At 44.5% G+C, this 15,270-nt stretch overlaps 1 pseudogene; it reads right to left on the bottom strand.

Annotated features, from left to right (window-relative positions):
• Window positions 1-14,838: 14,838 nt before the first annotated feature.
• LOC124790330 lies at window positions 14,839-14,956 on the bottom strand (annotated as a pseudogene).
• Window positions 14,957-15,270: the final 314 nt, after the last annotated feature.

The raw sequence follows: 15,270 nt of genomic DNA, 5'->3' as shown, positions 1-15,270 counted from the left end.
GGCTCAAATGACAGTACAAGAGGTACAGGCGCCAGGCCTGCTACGTATGAAGAGGTACAGTCAGTCGCAGTGAAAATGTAGTGGCTTCGGTCTCGGCAGTGCGTATGATCACAAGTCTGAGTGACGATCCTTTGTACTCTTCATTGTCACAGAAACTTCAACCCAGAGCAGACCTGAATACATCTCGGAAAACTGCAGAAAACAGTATGGTAATTCATGCTACAATGATCTGTCAGGGTTCTAATTCTGCTGATGTATCACTGACAGGAACAATGCCATCTTCCTCCCAGCATTTTCACCATTGACTTTATTGTGATGACGTTGATGAGTACGTTAGGCCTTCTGTAAAAGTACAAAGTTCTTAAATTCTTAAAATGTTTCGTTGGGAGGCTCAAAGAGGTAGGTTAAGCCGCCTAATGGGGTAGGATGTATTTTTCATTGCACACCAATGCACGTTTTCATTGTTAGTATGAGATATCTGTTTTATTGAAGTGATTTTTTGAGTGTGACTATAATGTACCTGAGTATGGTGTGGTGCCTTATCTTTGTTTCACTATAATGACGGAAGAAAGATGCTGAAGCTTTGTGCGGCACATAAACTACCCTCTCCTCTCGAATAGCGCTAAAGGTGGTTGCCGAACTTAACGTCCCTATCCGACGGACAATTGACCATCAACTGTGTCACATGTTGTGTCGCACTGAAGAGAGTTTGAAATTTAATCCACTGGCGGAAAGTCTGGCGATCAGGAACTATTTTCCAGCAGCGGTAATCGAACCAACTACATCCCTTTCGAGTGCCAACAAATCGAGCATGCGTTAGTGACCGCGGCTACAGAGGCAGACAGAATAAGTAAGTTCGTACATCAAAGATAAAAAATCAGTTTCTCAAATTACCTCCACATACTGACGTAATTTTTGGATAAGTACTGCATAGATTTATGGAGAAGTTGTCTTTGACATACACTACATTATGAAAACTGTCCGAACACCATCTAATATGTGGTGTGTCCACCCTTCACCTTTGTGGCGGCTTGAACTCTGCAAGGGACAATTTCAGTTAGGCTCTCTGAATGTCTGAAGGAATGGCAGCCCATTCTTCCTCCAGAACCGAAACCAAAGATGTAACTGCTGCACCACCTCGCTCGCTCACGTGTAAGGCACTGGCATCTGTACCACATAGCGAAGGGTTGAGCATCGATGATATGATTAATTGACGACTGTTGTTATTTAGTCTGGAATTGGGGAGAGGCTTCCAGCACTGTGTCTTTTCTATTCCTGTTCCAGTCTACGGTAGTCGGCTGTGAACCCAGTCATCATCATATTGTTGACCACTCCAACCGACTCTGACACCTGCGATTTTTCCTGAATGAATGTACTTACGGTACTTACACCTTTAATGCTATAAGAAGTGTAGAGCTCAGAGCCTGCACGATCTCGGAAATGGAGAGTCCGTCGCACGATTTTTTCGCAGTCAATGATGCGTCTTGTCCACCGAGAGTATAATTCTCCCTGCAACACAGCCGCTATCTCACGTTGCGTTCACCAAAAGACTCAAGACACAGCCATAAACAGACTTGGCGGCACAGAGTGAGGCCAGTCTCCAAAGATAAGCCACACAGTTATCGCCAGTCACCATAGGGGTCTCACACGACACCAGCTGCCTTGTGGTTCTATCTTATGTCACCCAAATCGCTCCCAGGTGGACATCCAAATACTGGTGTAAACAAACCCATTGCTTCACTCAGTCACTTAGTTCGATAGTATCAACATCGTGCCTCAAGACAAGATCAGGCTTTGTCTACAGTTGTCACCCAAAATTGTTCAACTGGACAGTTTGGTAATTAAATGGGAATACTGAGAAATCTCACATGTCCCAAAAGGTAAACTTCTTAAGAGATACAGAAAGACATTGCACGTCTTAAACTTATGCTGAAATTCCGTTTTTCTTCTCATGCTTCGTTGAAATGAATGTAGAGTGAAGAATGCCAACCCACTGTAGACAATTTTGATACATTTTCTTTGTCTTAAGTTAAATTCTCCTTAATGAATATAAGGGATTTCTCGACACTGTGTAATAAATAAGCTTAAATCATTACTAAACTCATATTTTATTGTTAATATGGACGTAAGTAAAATATTTTATGCCTGTTTTCCATTCTCTTTGGCATTATTCTCCGCACGTGACACTTTCTTTGACACATGTTAGCCAATGGTATATGTCATAGTGGAACTTCTGCACGAGTTCTTCTTTTGGTAGGAATGATAGAAATGTCTTAGGTCATGCGCGTCCTTCTCATTTATAACCACGTGATTTTGAAAAGCCTAACTTACACGTCTTCAAGGAGTTACTGATAGATCAGCCATCTGGAATGTAGGCTCTTCTACTCCATCAATGAATGGTTCAAATGGCACTGAGCACTATGGGGCTTAACATCTGATGTCATCAGTCCATTAGACGTAGAACTACTTCAACCTAACTAACCTAAGGAATCCCCTACATCAGAACTGCTTCAGCCTAACTAACCTAAGGACATCACACACATCCATGCCTGAGGCAGGATTCGAACCTGCGACAGCAGCAGCAGCGCGGTTTCGGACTGAAGCGCCTAGAACCGCTCGGCCACAAGGACCGGCCATCAATTAATAGCAGTAAGAGGCAGTATCGACTTTCGTATCTGTTTAAAACATTAGTGACAACTTAAAATTTTCATAAACCCCATGTCTTTTGCAGATGTGTGGTTTCTCTTCAGTTAAAGTGATACAATGGTTGCTTAACAACACAGAAATGTCAGAATATATGGGGTTTCTATATGTCATGATCGACCTATATGTTTAAAGTACAAAATCATAAATAACTTAACCTTGTCAAAAAATGGATTATGGGGTTTCTCATTATTCCCATTCGATTACGTTAGTTTACTGGATTCAAGACTAAACTAGTGTTCAAAAGAATGAGCGTCATCTTTGCATTCAAGTTACATAATGTATAATTTCTCTTTATAAATTATTGTAAATTGTTGCTAATCTACGTTGCCGTAATTTCGCTGTATCTGTTTGGCCCTGTGAGGAGGCTGCAGAATTGCTGCGTCCAAACAAACCACATAATAACAACAAAGTCTTTCTGTATTAGAGTACTTGAGGAATGTAAGATATCGAATTCATTGTTCATGAGTGTACAGCATTCTAAATGTTACAGACCACTGAAATTAGAAGTCGTGTTGACATGACCTTCCAGATATTACGTTGTCATCTTCTGAAATATTTTCAGTTCCTGATAAAGAACACAATAAATATAAAGATAGCTGCACTACATTTTAGTGTCTAATCTCGAAATGTGAAGTCGTCAGAAAAAAAAGATTCATCAGGGCATTTCAGGCCTCTTGTGAAACTCTGTTCCTTGAAATCTAATCTCAGCAATTTGACAATTGGAAAAACTCATTTTCAGTTGGACAAACTTGGCAAGGTTATTTCTAATTCTAGTATTCGCCAGGTAATTAAGAGAAATCTCCTGAAAAGTTAGGTTTGGTCCCAGAATATTAGAACTATTTTTGGTTTGTTTCAGGGACAACGATTTCCATCGCTCCAGACCAAAATTGAGAGTGTATTGTATGTGTGTGAGGCAGAAATAAAGTACACCGGGTTTTTCGAAATTACCTCCATTGTTTCAGAGGATTACTACGCGAAGACTAAAAAATACGTAGAGAAAAATGGTAAATATCTGCGGATGGAAAATTTCTCCAAGCTCTTAACTTAAAATACAGATCCCTAATACCGGCGCCATTTGTTTCTCGGTAAACTTCAGTACGATAGTAAATCTCTACACACGTCCCGAAACGTTATAGTATATATCAGCGACCGCATTAATTATCCTTTCTTGCAAACTTTCCAAATTAAGCGGCATTGGGGGCAGGAACACACGAACTTGACATAATCCCATGAAAAGAGACCACTTGGGATCAATTGAGTCAGGTGACTGTGGGAATCACTGAAGGAGAGTCCTGATATGAAACAGGTCCAATCCAATCCTGAGGCAATTCAGTATTGAGGTAATCTCAGACGTCTGAAAGAAAGTGTTATGGAACGCCATCTTGTTCCAAACTTAAGTCTTCACTGTCTTGTTGCAATTGTGATATAAGCCACTGCTGCAGCATGCCCAAGTACATGAAACCAATAACAGTTTCCTCGGCAAAGACAAATGGTCCCTAAACATTTGTAGCAGACATGGCAAAAACGGCGTTAACTTTAGGTGAAAGACGAATGCATTACACAATCCATTGTGTACGTTCTGTGCCTCAAACACGTACTTTACGACGATTCAACTTTCCAGATACATAAAACGTGGCTGTCACTGAGCACCAACCTCTTTTTAAAAAATATCTTCCTTCAGCAGCCGCTGCAAGTCATTGCAAAAGTCAGAAAGGAGCCCATTCTAATTCAGTCAGTACGTGTGGCAACTGCAGCTGTTTACACGTACTGTAGACGTTTGCTAGAATGCAACAGACCGTTCATTCCGATATTTACAGTTCTCTCCTCACATATGTCGTCGATTTCTTCAGAAAGCTGACCAATGATTCCCGCGCACGCTCTATCCTCACTGTTGCCAGTTCCGGGCGCTCTGTTTTGTTCACTGCACCTAAGCGGCAAGGCTCGCGAAATGTGTCGTACCACCCATGGATTGTATTGTTTGTTGGAGATTTTACCTGATATCTGGTATACGTTGCTCACCCGTCACAGTTGACGTACATTTAGCCAGTTCAAGTTCGCGAAGCGCGTGCATCGCTCCGTTATACCCAGTGGTGGGCTCCGCAGTTACGTGACGAGTAGTGTGAAGAATGTTCCGTCGACTGAGAGTCTATGAGTAGTTGTTCTCAATGTCTTGCAGTGGTCTTCTCTAACCCTAGAGCCAACTATGAGTAACCCCTTACAACGACAGACACCCATGTCAAAGAGTTAGAACACTGACGGGTTATGACTAAAGGCAAAATACACAGATCAAAAACAGTTTTGCATCACCCTCGTTCCCAGAACTCCTAAAGATAGACGTTGACTGTGGATATCGTATCACAGACATAGTCCTTTTGACTGTTCAGAGATGTCACCAAACCCGCATAAAAAGGTAAACAACGATGCAAGAGCAGCGCCTATTAGACGGAGGGGGTCAGACAGCCAATCAGTTCCAGTCATGCCACCAGGATGGAGGTACAAGGCTCGTGTTGTCTGTAGTTCAACCATGCCTTGACGGTCAATACCGCGCTTGGATGGCGTCCGCATTGTTACTTTGTGTGAGGAAGGGAAGTGTCCAGGCGTCTCGGAGAGAACGAAAACGATATTGTTCGACATGGAGGAGAAACAGAGAGACGGGAACTGTCAATGACATGCCTCGGTCAGGCCTACCAAGGGCTAATACTGCAGCAGATGACCGCTACCAACGGATTATGGCTCGGAGGGACCCTGACAGCAAAGCCACCATGTTGAATAATGCTTTTTGTGCAGCCACAGGACGTCGTGTTGCGATTCAAACTGTGCGCAATAGGCTTCATGGTGCACAACTTCACTCCCAACGTACATGACGAAGTCCATCTTTGCAACCGCGACACCATGCATCGCGGTACAGGTGGGCCCAACAACATGCCAAATAGACCGCTCAGAACGGCCATCACGTTCCCTTCACAGGTGAGTGTTTCATATGCCTTCAACGAGACAATCGTCGGAGACGTGTTTGGAGGCAACCTGATCAGGCTGAACGCCTTAGACACACTGCCCAGTGAGTGCAGAAAGGTGGAGTTTCCTTGCTGTTTTCTTTTTTGGGAGGGGGCGCATTATGTGGGGCTAACGTACGCCGCTGGTGGTCATGGAAGGCACAGTAACGGCTGTACGATACGTGAATGCCATCCTCCGACCGATAGTGCAACCATATCGGCAGCATACTGACGAGGCATTCGTCTTCATGGATGACAATTCGCGCCACCATCGTGCACATCGTGTGAATGACTTCCTTCAGGATAACGACATGAACCCTATCGAACATGCCTGGAATGGATTGAAAAAGGCTGTTTATGAACGACGTGACCCACTAACCATTCTGAGGGATCTACTCCGAATCGCCCTTGAGAGTGGGACAATCTGGACCAACAGTGCCTTGATGAACTTGTGGATAGTATGCCACGAAGAATACAGTCATGCATCAATTCAAGAGGACGTGCTACTTGGTATAGGAGTTACCGGTGTGTACAGCAGTGTGGACCACCACCTCTGAACGTCTCGCTTTATGTCGTTACAACATGCCGTGTGTGGTTTTCATGAGTAATAAAATGAGCATAAATGATGTTTATGTTGATCTCTATTCCAACTTTCTGTACAGGTTACGGAACTCTCGGAACCGAGGTGATGTAAAACTTTTTTGATGTGTGTATATACTGATTTACTTAAAGTGATGCGTTTCATGAACGTAGATATTTGCGGGACATTTGTCTTTCTGAATTTGCTGTTCTCGAACACAAGCTTGCGCATTTCTTTCAAAGATTTGCCATTGCTCACGGTATTTCCTAAACTATCAGCAGCCATGAAGAGGAACTGAAATAAATGAGCAGTGCATCGGGTATGCTGCCGGCAAATTTGGGCTACTCATAAACGAAGCCAAGGCGGTTTACGTCGTCATCATTCGTCGACAATGTCAGGAAACTGAACAACTACAGCCGTTGAGGATAGGAGACAGGTACTGCAAGACAGCCTGTGAATTTAAGTATCTGGAAGCACTTTCACGGAGAACTCGTCATACGAACTTCCTCGCTCTAAGTGTCTCTCGAAACAGTTCAAGATCCGACTATACATAACACTGATCGAACCCGTGGTACTATGTGGCTGTGAGACATGGAGTATCCGAAAGCAGGACTTTCATAAATTTCTGAGAGAAATACCCTGCGGAGGGACTTTTGTCCTGTGTTGGATGTAAACACCGGAGAATGGAGAATCTGATACAACCATAACCTTAATGGACTGTACTGAGATGTCGAAATAGCAGGAATCTTACGACGCAAGCGACTACAGTGGGCTCGATGGAAGGTGACAGATGACCACGGAAGCTCCTGGATTTCTTTCTCACAGGTAGGAGACCCCCGGGAAGACCAGAGAAGAGGTGGGCGGATGGCCTCCATGAACACCTGCGACAGTCAGCGATAGGTGTGGATGGTTAGTGGATGGCAGCGATGGATTTAAGATAATGGAGAAAGAAACTTGTAGCAGAGTGCTGTCCGTTGGGTATGATCGTGTAAAACTATTATGAAATGCCTGCATCTCTATTCGCATAATAGTGAAAGCTTTATGAAGCAGTTAAAACCCTCCAATCTCCAATGGAAAGTTGTCGGGGTTCCAACGATGGCGCTTAGCATGGTGAAATTCAGAGGATATCCATATTTACGTACTAAGAACATTGATGACATTTTTTCATACATCAATAGTAAGTTCTACTGTTCTCTGGAGACGCTGAAGTCGAATAAAGTGTCTAAAGCTCTGCGACAACTGTCATAGTTTGCCAGTGAATGCGTCCAATTCCATATGCAACAACGTATCTCACGGAGCTGCACGGAATATTAATTTCTGCTCACACCGGGATGCTGACGTATTTCCAAGCTGACGCCACATTTTGAATTCACCGCGCAACCCGTTAGTTGCCGGGCGACAGAAAATTTCCCGAAACCCGTAGCTCCGATCACGATAGTATAATGTCCCTGTGCGTCAATTGAGGCGATTCGGCAGCGAATTTGTAACACAGGTGATTTGCTTAAGTAGTGTTTCAGGTGGTTTTTCTCTATTTGTGAATAAACAAACGCGCACATGCTGATGGTTTGATCTGGGAACACACTTTTGAGAAGTGGAGAAATTTTTCAACACTCTATTTCACTTTGTCTGTGGCTGTACAGCAATAATGTAGTAGAAACAGGTAATCACATAAATCTTGCAATATAAGTGGATGTTGGGAACAAGTATACCCATATTGTTACAGTATTCATCAGAACAATAAACTCAAACGGCATATAAGCTTAGGTCTGTAAAAGACATTTAAGTTTATCTATTTTATATGCTTCGTGACTGCCTAGCAATCAGTGGTACAGCCTGCCTTCCTCCTCCACCTCTCTCTATCCATCTCCTCCTACCCACTCCCTCTTGTCATCTCCGTCTCACCCCATTTCTGCTCAACTGCTCCTCCGCCTCTACCTGACCAACTCGTTTTTACCCCTTGTCAATCTCTTCCTACACACTATCTCAGTCAGTCTCCACCTCCTCCACCTTTGTCCATTTTTTCCTACACATCCTTCTCTGTCCACCTCCAACGCCCCACTCTCTCCGTCCATCTCCTGCTGCTCATATCTTTCAGTCCATCTCGTCCTCCCATCTCTACCTGTCTGTCACCTCCTCCCTTCTCTGAATGTGCATCTCCTCCTTCTCCTTCTCTGTCTCTCCATCTTCGTTCCCTCCCCCTCTCTCATTGTCCATTTCACACTATCTCTATCAGTCCATTTGCTCCTTGTAATACATTTCATAAACTAGATAAATGATCCATAAGTATTTAATACCATAAACAGATTGAGCATGAAACGACGTTGTTTAAATACGTCTGTATACAATACTGCTTTCGGTCTCTATAGAAGCGAGAGAAAATGATTTTAATTTGTCATGTGTCAGTTTTATTATCATACAAATGGTCGTCCATTTTACAAATTTTAGTAAATGATGCTGTTTGGTGGGGTAGTGAATGTTTCTTACTGGTCCGAGCGATGAGGTGTTGGGACCTTCTGATTCGTGGAGTGGATCTGGGAAGCAAGGTGGGATTTCTGGAAAATATGATGGAGGGAACATTTTGTGTCGAGACGGAATAGATGGAAGACTGCGTGTCGAGATAGTAGGGTCAGGGGATTTCTGTAGTTCGGTCCTGTAACAGAATGCCACTTACGAGTGTAATCTGTTGGTACCACTACACGGTAGTCGTAAACAACATTCGCCGTCACCTTACCCTACGACATCTGCGTGATTCCACATGTTTTCAGAGCCAGTTTTGCTGCTTCGTTTCGGGATCATAGTGAACCTTCAGCCCTCTTACATGGAGATTAGGCTACTAACGAAGTTATCTGGACAGCTCACATACATACATCTGCGATGTTTCGCTAATGGCACTGTTCTGCCGGCTTTTTGAATAGATCCGACCTGTCGCGGAACCCAGCGTATGACTACCTTCGTCATGTTAAAAATTGTCGTGCAAAGATGTTGAAAACTTATCCGTGACTGACTTTCACTTTTTTCACTGTCTCCTCGGTTGTGATACGCTGGTCTTGGAGCAATAGGGCCACTTGGAGCACTAGGGCCACCACATTCCTCGAGGTTCCCGATTCTTCAGTGGGAGACTCTCTATCGCTTCGCCATTCGTCGTTCAGACTTTTTAACTTGTCGTGGTCTACGACAGCAACTACCATTGTTAAGGCAGGAGAAGCAGACATCCGAAACCAGAAGCTCCAGCTGACGCAGTGGACATACAGTCTAAATGCAGAAACAACTCCTTCAGGTCCCATAGGGCACAATTCCCTCCTCAGAAATGACTTTGCTGGTCGTCCGTCTGGCGGCATTGAAGGTGCTGAACCTCTGGTGGTCACGTAGAGGTTTACAGTGACACATTTTTATCCGGCCTGCTCTCAGTATGTGGTAGCTAACATTTCGTCATTCCAGGCGATAGCTCAGCGAGTCTCCTCCTATGGCTGGGAACGCTGAAGGAAGGCATTTGATACACGACAGCAGGTTTGACGTAGAAACACACTGCCCGGCCCGACCAAACGCCGTACAACCGGAAACTGTTATTTCTATTGATATAGAAAGAGTAGAGGAACCCTTCCTGGTGACCACACAGTAAGGGAGACTAGCACACTTCGGCTAGTTCTTCCATGCTCTGGAAATCTCTAATGCTGGATTGGTTACCGTCCCCACCACATGGACAGGAGGCGGACAGAGCTCCTAACCTACAAATCCGTAACGTTAGTTTGAACAGATATTTAACTCACCGTCAGGTACACACACGGCGAATCCGTGACAGTCCATTTCCGATGTAGAACTTCCCGTTTCCTCGTCTCGCCTCTATCTACATCTACATCTATACTCCGCAAGCCACCTGACGGTGTGTGGCTGAGGGTACCTTGAGTACCTCTATCGGTTTTCCCTTCTATTCCAGTCCCACACCGGTGAGCAGTATTCAAGCAGTGGACGAACAAGTGTACTGCAACCTACTTCATTTGTTTTCGGACTGCATTTCCTTAGGATTCTTCCATTGAATCTCAGTCTGGCATCTGCTTTACCGACGATTAATTTTATATGGTCATTCCATTTTAGATCACTCCTAATGCCTACTCCCAGATAATTTATGGAATTAACTGCTTCCAGCTGCTGACCTGCTATATTGTAGCTAAATGATAAAGGATCTTTCTTTCTATGTATTCGCAGCACATTACACTTGTTTATATTGAGATTCAATTGCCATTCCCTGCGCCATGCGTCAATTCGTTGCAGATCCTCCTGCATTTCAGTGCAATTTTACATCGTTACAACCACTCGATATACTATAGCATCACCCGCAAAACGCCTCAGTGAACTGCCGATGTTATCCACGAGGTCATTTATATGTACTGTGAATAGCAATGGTCCTACGACACTCCCCTGCGGCACACCTGAAATCATTCTTACTTCGGAAGATTTCTCTCCATTGAGAATGACATGCTGCGTTCTGTTATCTAGGAACTCTTCAATCCAATCACACAATTGGTCTGATAGTCCATATGCTCTTACTTTGTTCATTAAACGAATGTAGGTAACTGCATCAAACGCCTTGCGGAAGTCAAGAAACACAGCATCTACCTGGGAACCCGTGTCTATGGCCCTCTGAGTCTCGTGGATGAATAGCGCAAGCTGGGTTTCACACGATCATCTTTTTCGAAACCCATGATGGTTCCTACAGAGTAGATTTCTAGTCTCCAGAAAAGTCATTATACTCGAACATAATACGCGTTCCAAAATTCTACAACTGATCGACGCTAGAGAAATAGGCCTGTAGTTCTGCACATCTGTTCGACGTCCCTTCTTGAAAACGGGGATGACCTGTCCCCTTTTCCAATCTTTTGGAATGCTACGCTCTTCTAGAGACCTACGGTACACGGCTGGAAGAAGTGGGGCAACTTCCTTCACGTACTACAATTATTACGGGCAGCAAGTTTATCTCTCGCAGGAGTTTTTCGTGTAGTACATCTGCACCACTTAGGTACAGTCATTCCAAGACAAAAAAATACGCAACTATAGAAATTCAGTGTTGGCTCCACGAGATTTCCTTTCTCCGGAAGTTCTTTTGATATCCGAGTCCATTACAGGTATCCGGACCATTTGACGTTTAGCCGCCTCAGTTTTCAACATTAATACAACAGGAGAGAAGTGTCGTCCGCTTGCAATGTCTAAAAGTGACGCACAGATCACCAAACACAATAGACCACGCTGGAAGCATCTCCAGCATATGATGGTGTGTTGTTGCTGCACACTTCTGCCTTCTCAGCATTGATTATTACAGCACTGCTCCACTTCAAATGCAGAAAACGAAATGCCGCACGATACTCTATTAATTTTGTTTTGGCTGCTTTGGTCGTTTGCTACGGTATTGTCCGCAGCTCGTGGTCGTGCGGTAGCGTTCTCGCTTCCCGCACCCGGGTTCGATTCCCGGCGGGGTCAGGGATTTTCTCTGCCTCGTAATGACTGGGTGTTGTGTGATGTCCTTAGGATAGTTAGGTTTAAGTAGTTCTAAGTTCTAGGGGACTGATGACCATAGATGCTAAGTTCCATAGTGCTCAAAGCCATTTGAACCATTTTGCTACAGTATTGTCTACTACAGGTCGGGTTGACAGAGGAGATACAGAAGATCCTAAAAGAGCGGCGCGTTTCGTCACAGGGTTATTTGGTAAGCGTGATAGCGTTACGGAGATGTTTAGGAAACTCAACTGGCAGACTCTGCAAGAGAGGGCTCTGCATCGCGGTGTAGCTTGCTGTCCAGGTTTCGAGAGAGTGCGTTTCTGGATGAGATATCGAATATATTGCTTCCCCCTACTTATACCTCCCGAGGAGATCACGAATGTAAAATTAGAGAGATTCGAGCGCGCACGGAGGCTTTCCGGCAGTCGTTCTTCCTGCGAACCATATGCGACTGGAACAGGAAAGGGAGGTAACGACAGTGGCACGAAAAGTGCCCTCCGTCACACATCGTTGGGTGGCTTGCGGAGTATAAATGTAGATGTAGATTTATTGTGACGTGAGTATTTCACTGTGTATCAGGTCTGCATGGATGTACTTGAAAAGAAACAAAGAAATTAGTTTTCTACCTTAATGTTTCCGAGGTGATAATTAAAAAATTATGACTACCCATCGTAAATTCCCTGACTGATTTCAGCCAAACAACTAGTGTACTTAATACAGAGAGAAACTCAACCAATCGATCCACACACATATATTATGGTGTGTATACTCCACATCTCCCAAAAATCAGATCATTGACTGCAGCAAAATTTGGTACACGTACTACTTATTGTCTGGAAAGAAGTACTATCGGGATATATAGCTCCTAGCTCCCATTGGGGTGCATAACGTTGGTAACACTTGACATCTACGCTACTCTGCACGATTGGTGTGTTGTGTGGGTAGTATCGGAATGTGTTCTGGGGCTATACATGAGGATGGTGACGCCTGAGCAGAGAGGCGAGAGGAGATGGGCAGTGTGATGGACAAAAAAAGAGGTGTGGGGGAAACGGGCATTGAGAGCGAAGGAGGAAATCGACTGAGAGAGGCTGCAGGAAAACATCGACACGGAGGGAAGATGACATTGTCAGAGAGGCGGAGTTGGAGACGGACAGACGAATTTGGGAGGAGGAATGGGCAAGGAGAGGGGGAGAATCGGGGAGTATGAGGTGGACAGAGAGAGGGGGCGGAAGAGATGGATGGAGGGAGAGGGAGAAGGACGAGATGGGCGGCCAGTGACTAGGAAGAAGGAGATGGACAGATAGAGTTGGGAGGATGTGACACACCAACTGATAAGGAATATCGATAGATATTATAATCATACTACCTGACGTGAAATAATGTTTTCGAAGCACCAAAATTAGAGGACTTGTCGTCGATTGGTGCTTGAGCTATGCACGGCTCGGTTCAGGAAATGTCACTCGCCGTTGTCATATAGTCGAGCCGTGCACGGCTGCTTTCATGCTCATTAGCTAAGATAGCTGAAGTAACAGATACCGGTTATGATTCTCCGGGCAAATATCTAAAGCAATGGCAAGTTAAGCGAAATTCTAAAATCCAAAATGCAATTATATGTCTAATAATAAAAGACAATACAAACTTATTAGATGCTGATCATAAACTGATGTAGATACCACGCATCTGTACTGAGTAAAGTAATAATTTATTCCATCATTCACTTCGAAGGACATCTAGAAATGGCGGTGATATAACAAATTTGGAAATTTGTGGTAAGTTCCTATGGGACAAACTGCAGAGGCCATCGGTCCCTAGGCTTACTCACTACTTAATCTAACAGACTATATTCGTAAGGGGCAAACTGTCACAGCACCAGACCATAGAAATTTCCTTACGAGGTTACCAGATGCTGTCAAGAGGAAACGTAGCTGCAAGCTGTGTAACTTTGTTTTCCACCACCACAATGCCCCAGATGGTCCTGCACAGTAGAAAGTCACATATGCTGCTTTCTTTGGCTATTATCTATCCCCCCCCCCCCTCAGTCCTCATATTCTCCTGACATGACATCCACTGACTACTTCTTCATTTCTCGGCTGAATAAAAAACTGCATGAAAGGCACTGTGATCATGATGATCAGACGATTTCGAAGACGGAATGTTTTCTAAACAGCCAAAATGCAGACTTCTAGAACCAACGTCTCCTCCAAGCCATGCATGGTTCGGAAATAAGTGAAAGCAGAACATGGTGGAGAAGGACCAACTACCAACTTAGCGGCTTCGTCGTTCATCTCCCTTCAGGTCTTCAACCATCAGGTTTCTTAGCAGCAGCTCACCACACATTTCTGCATTCGGCCTTCGTCTTGAGAGCAGTATACGTGGTGCAGCTGGTACCTGCATGTTCTGGTTGGTGTATTCTAGTCTCGGCCTGCCTCTTACGTTATTCTCTTTTGCTGCCTCTCCAATTACAGTTTTAATGATACCGACATGTCTCAGCAGACGGTCGTCCTTTGCGTCTCTTTTGTGTTGAATAAGTTTCAACAGGCGTCGTTTCTATTCCTCCGCTCTGTAATGCACTCGTCATTTGATATCTTGTCAATCCAGCAAATCGTCAGCAGTGCAGCGCAACGATGTACTAAAAGCAAACTGAGCTATCAGATGAGCGCGAAAGAGTTAAACAACTTTTGAAAACAACGAGCTGACTCCAAAGTAATGTTAAATTTATGCGTTTACTCGGGCATCCAGTTAATATCCAGCAGTTCTTACGTGTTAGATTTATTAAATATATGTTGAGATATTATGACATAACCTAGAAAGAACACGCTATTTCATACACCACTAAAGAGATGCACTATTGTTCTGACGTACAAGTAGCACCCCGTCTTCAGGTCACAAGTGGCCCATCGTTACCATCCGACCGCCGTGTCATCCTCAGTTGAGGATACGGGAAGGAGGGGCATGTGGTCAGCACACTGATCTCCCGGTCGTTACGAAGGTTTTCTGTGAGCAGAGACGCTAGTATTCGGTCGAGTAGCTCCTCAATTGCCATCACGAGACTGAGTGCACTCCGAAAAACGGCAACAGCGCATGGCGGCCCGGATGGTCACCCATCCAAGTGCTTGCCACACCCGACAGCGCTTAATTTCAGTGATCTGACGGGAACCGGTGTATGCACTGTGGCAAAGCCGTTGCCATGACGTACGAGTAGGGTATTCCATTTATTACGTTATGTATCTAAAATCTCGTGCTACTTAATGTGCCAAGTTAGCAAGCTAATATGCCACTTTAAGCGGAGGTGTGCCAAAGTTACATGTATTTAGGCGAGCTAATCAGCCGCCCAGTATTTGTACGAGGTAAGATGAATTTATTGTACGGCTGAGTGCTGGCAGACAGCCCCAGGGCCATCAAAGCGCCGTGGCCGGTCCAAATGCAGCGACCGTTGCTGGCGAGCCAAGGTGCGGGTATAGAAACTTGGCCAGAAATGGATAAAATCCGGTACGGGAAATC

The sequence above is a fragment of the Schistocerca piceifrons genome, chromosome 3 (assembly GCF_021461385.2).
Source record: "Schistocerca piceifrons isolate TAMUIC-IGC-003096 chromosome 3, iqSchPice1.1, whole genome shotgun sequence".
NCBI classification, from domain to species: Eukaryota; Metazoa; Arthropoda; class Insecta; order Orthoptera; family Acrididae; genus Schistocerca; species Schistocerca piceifrons.
This window is presented reverse-complemented; position numbering and strand designations above follow the sequence as displayed.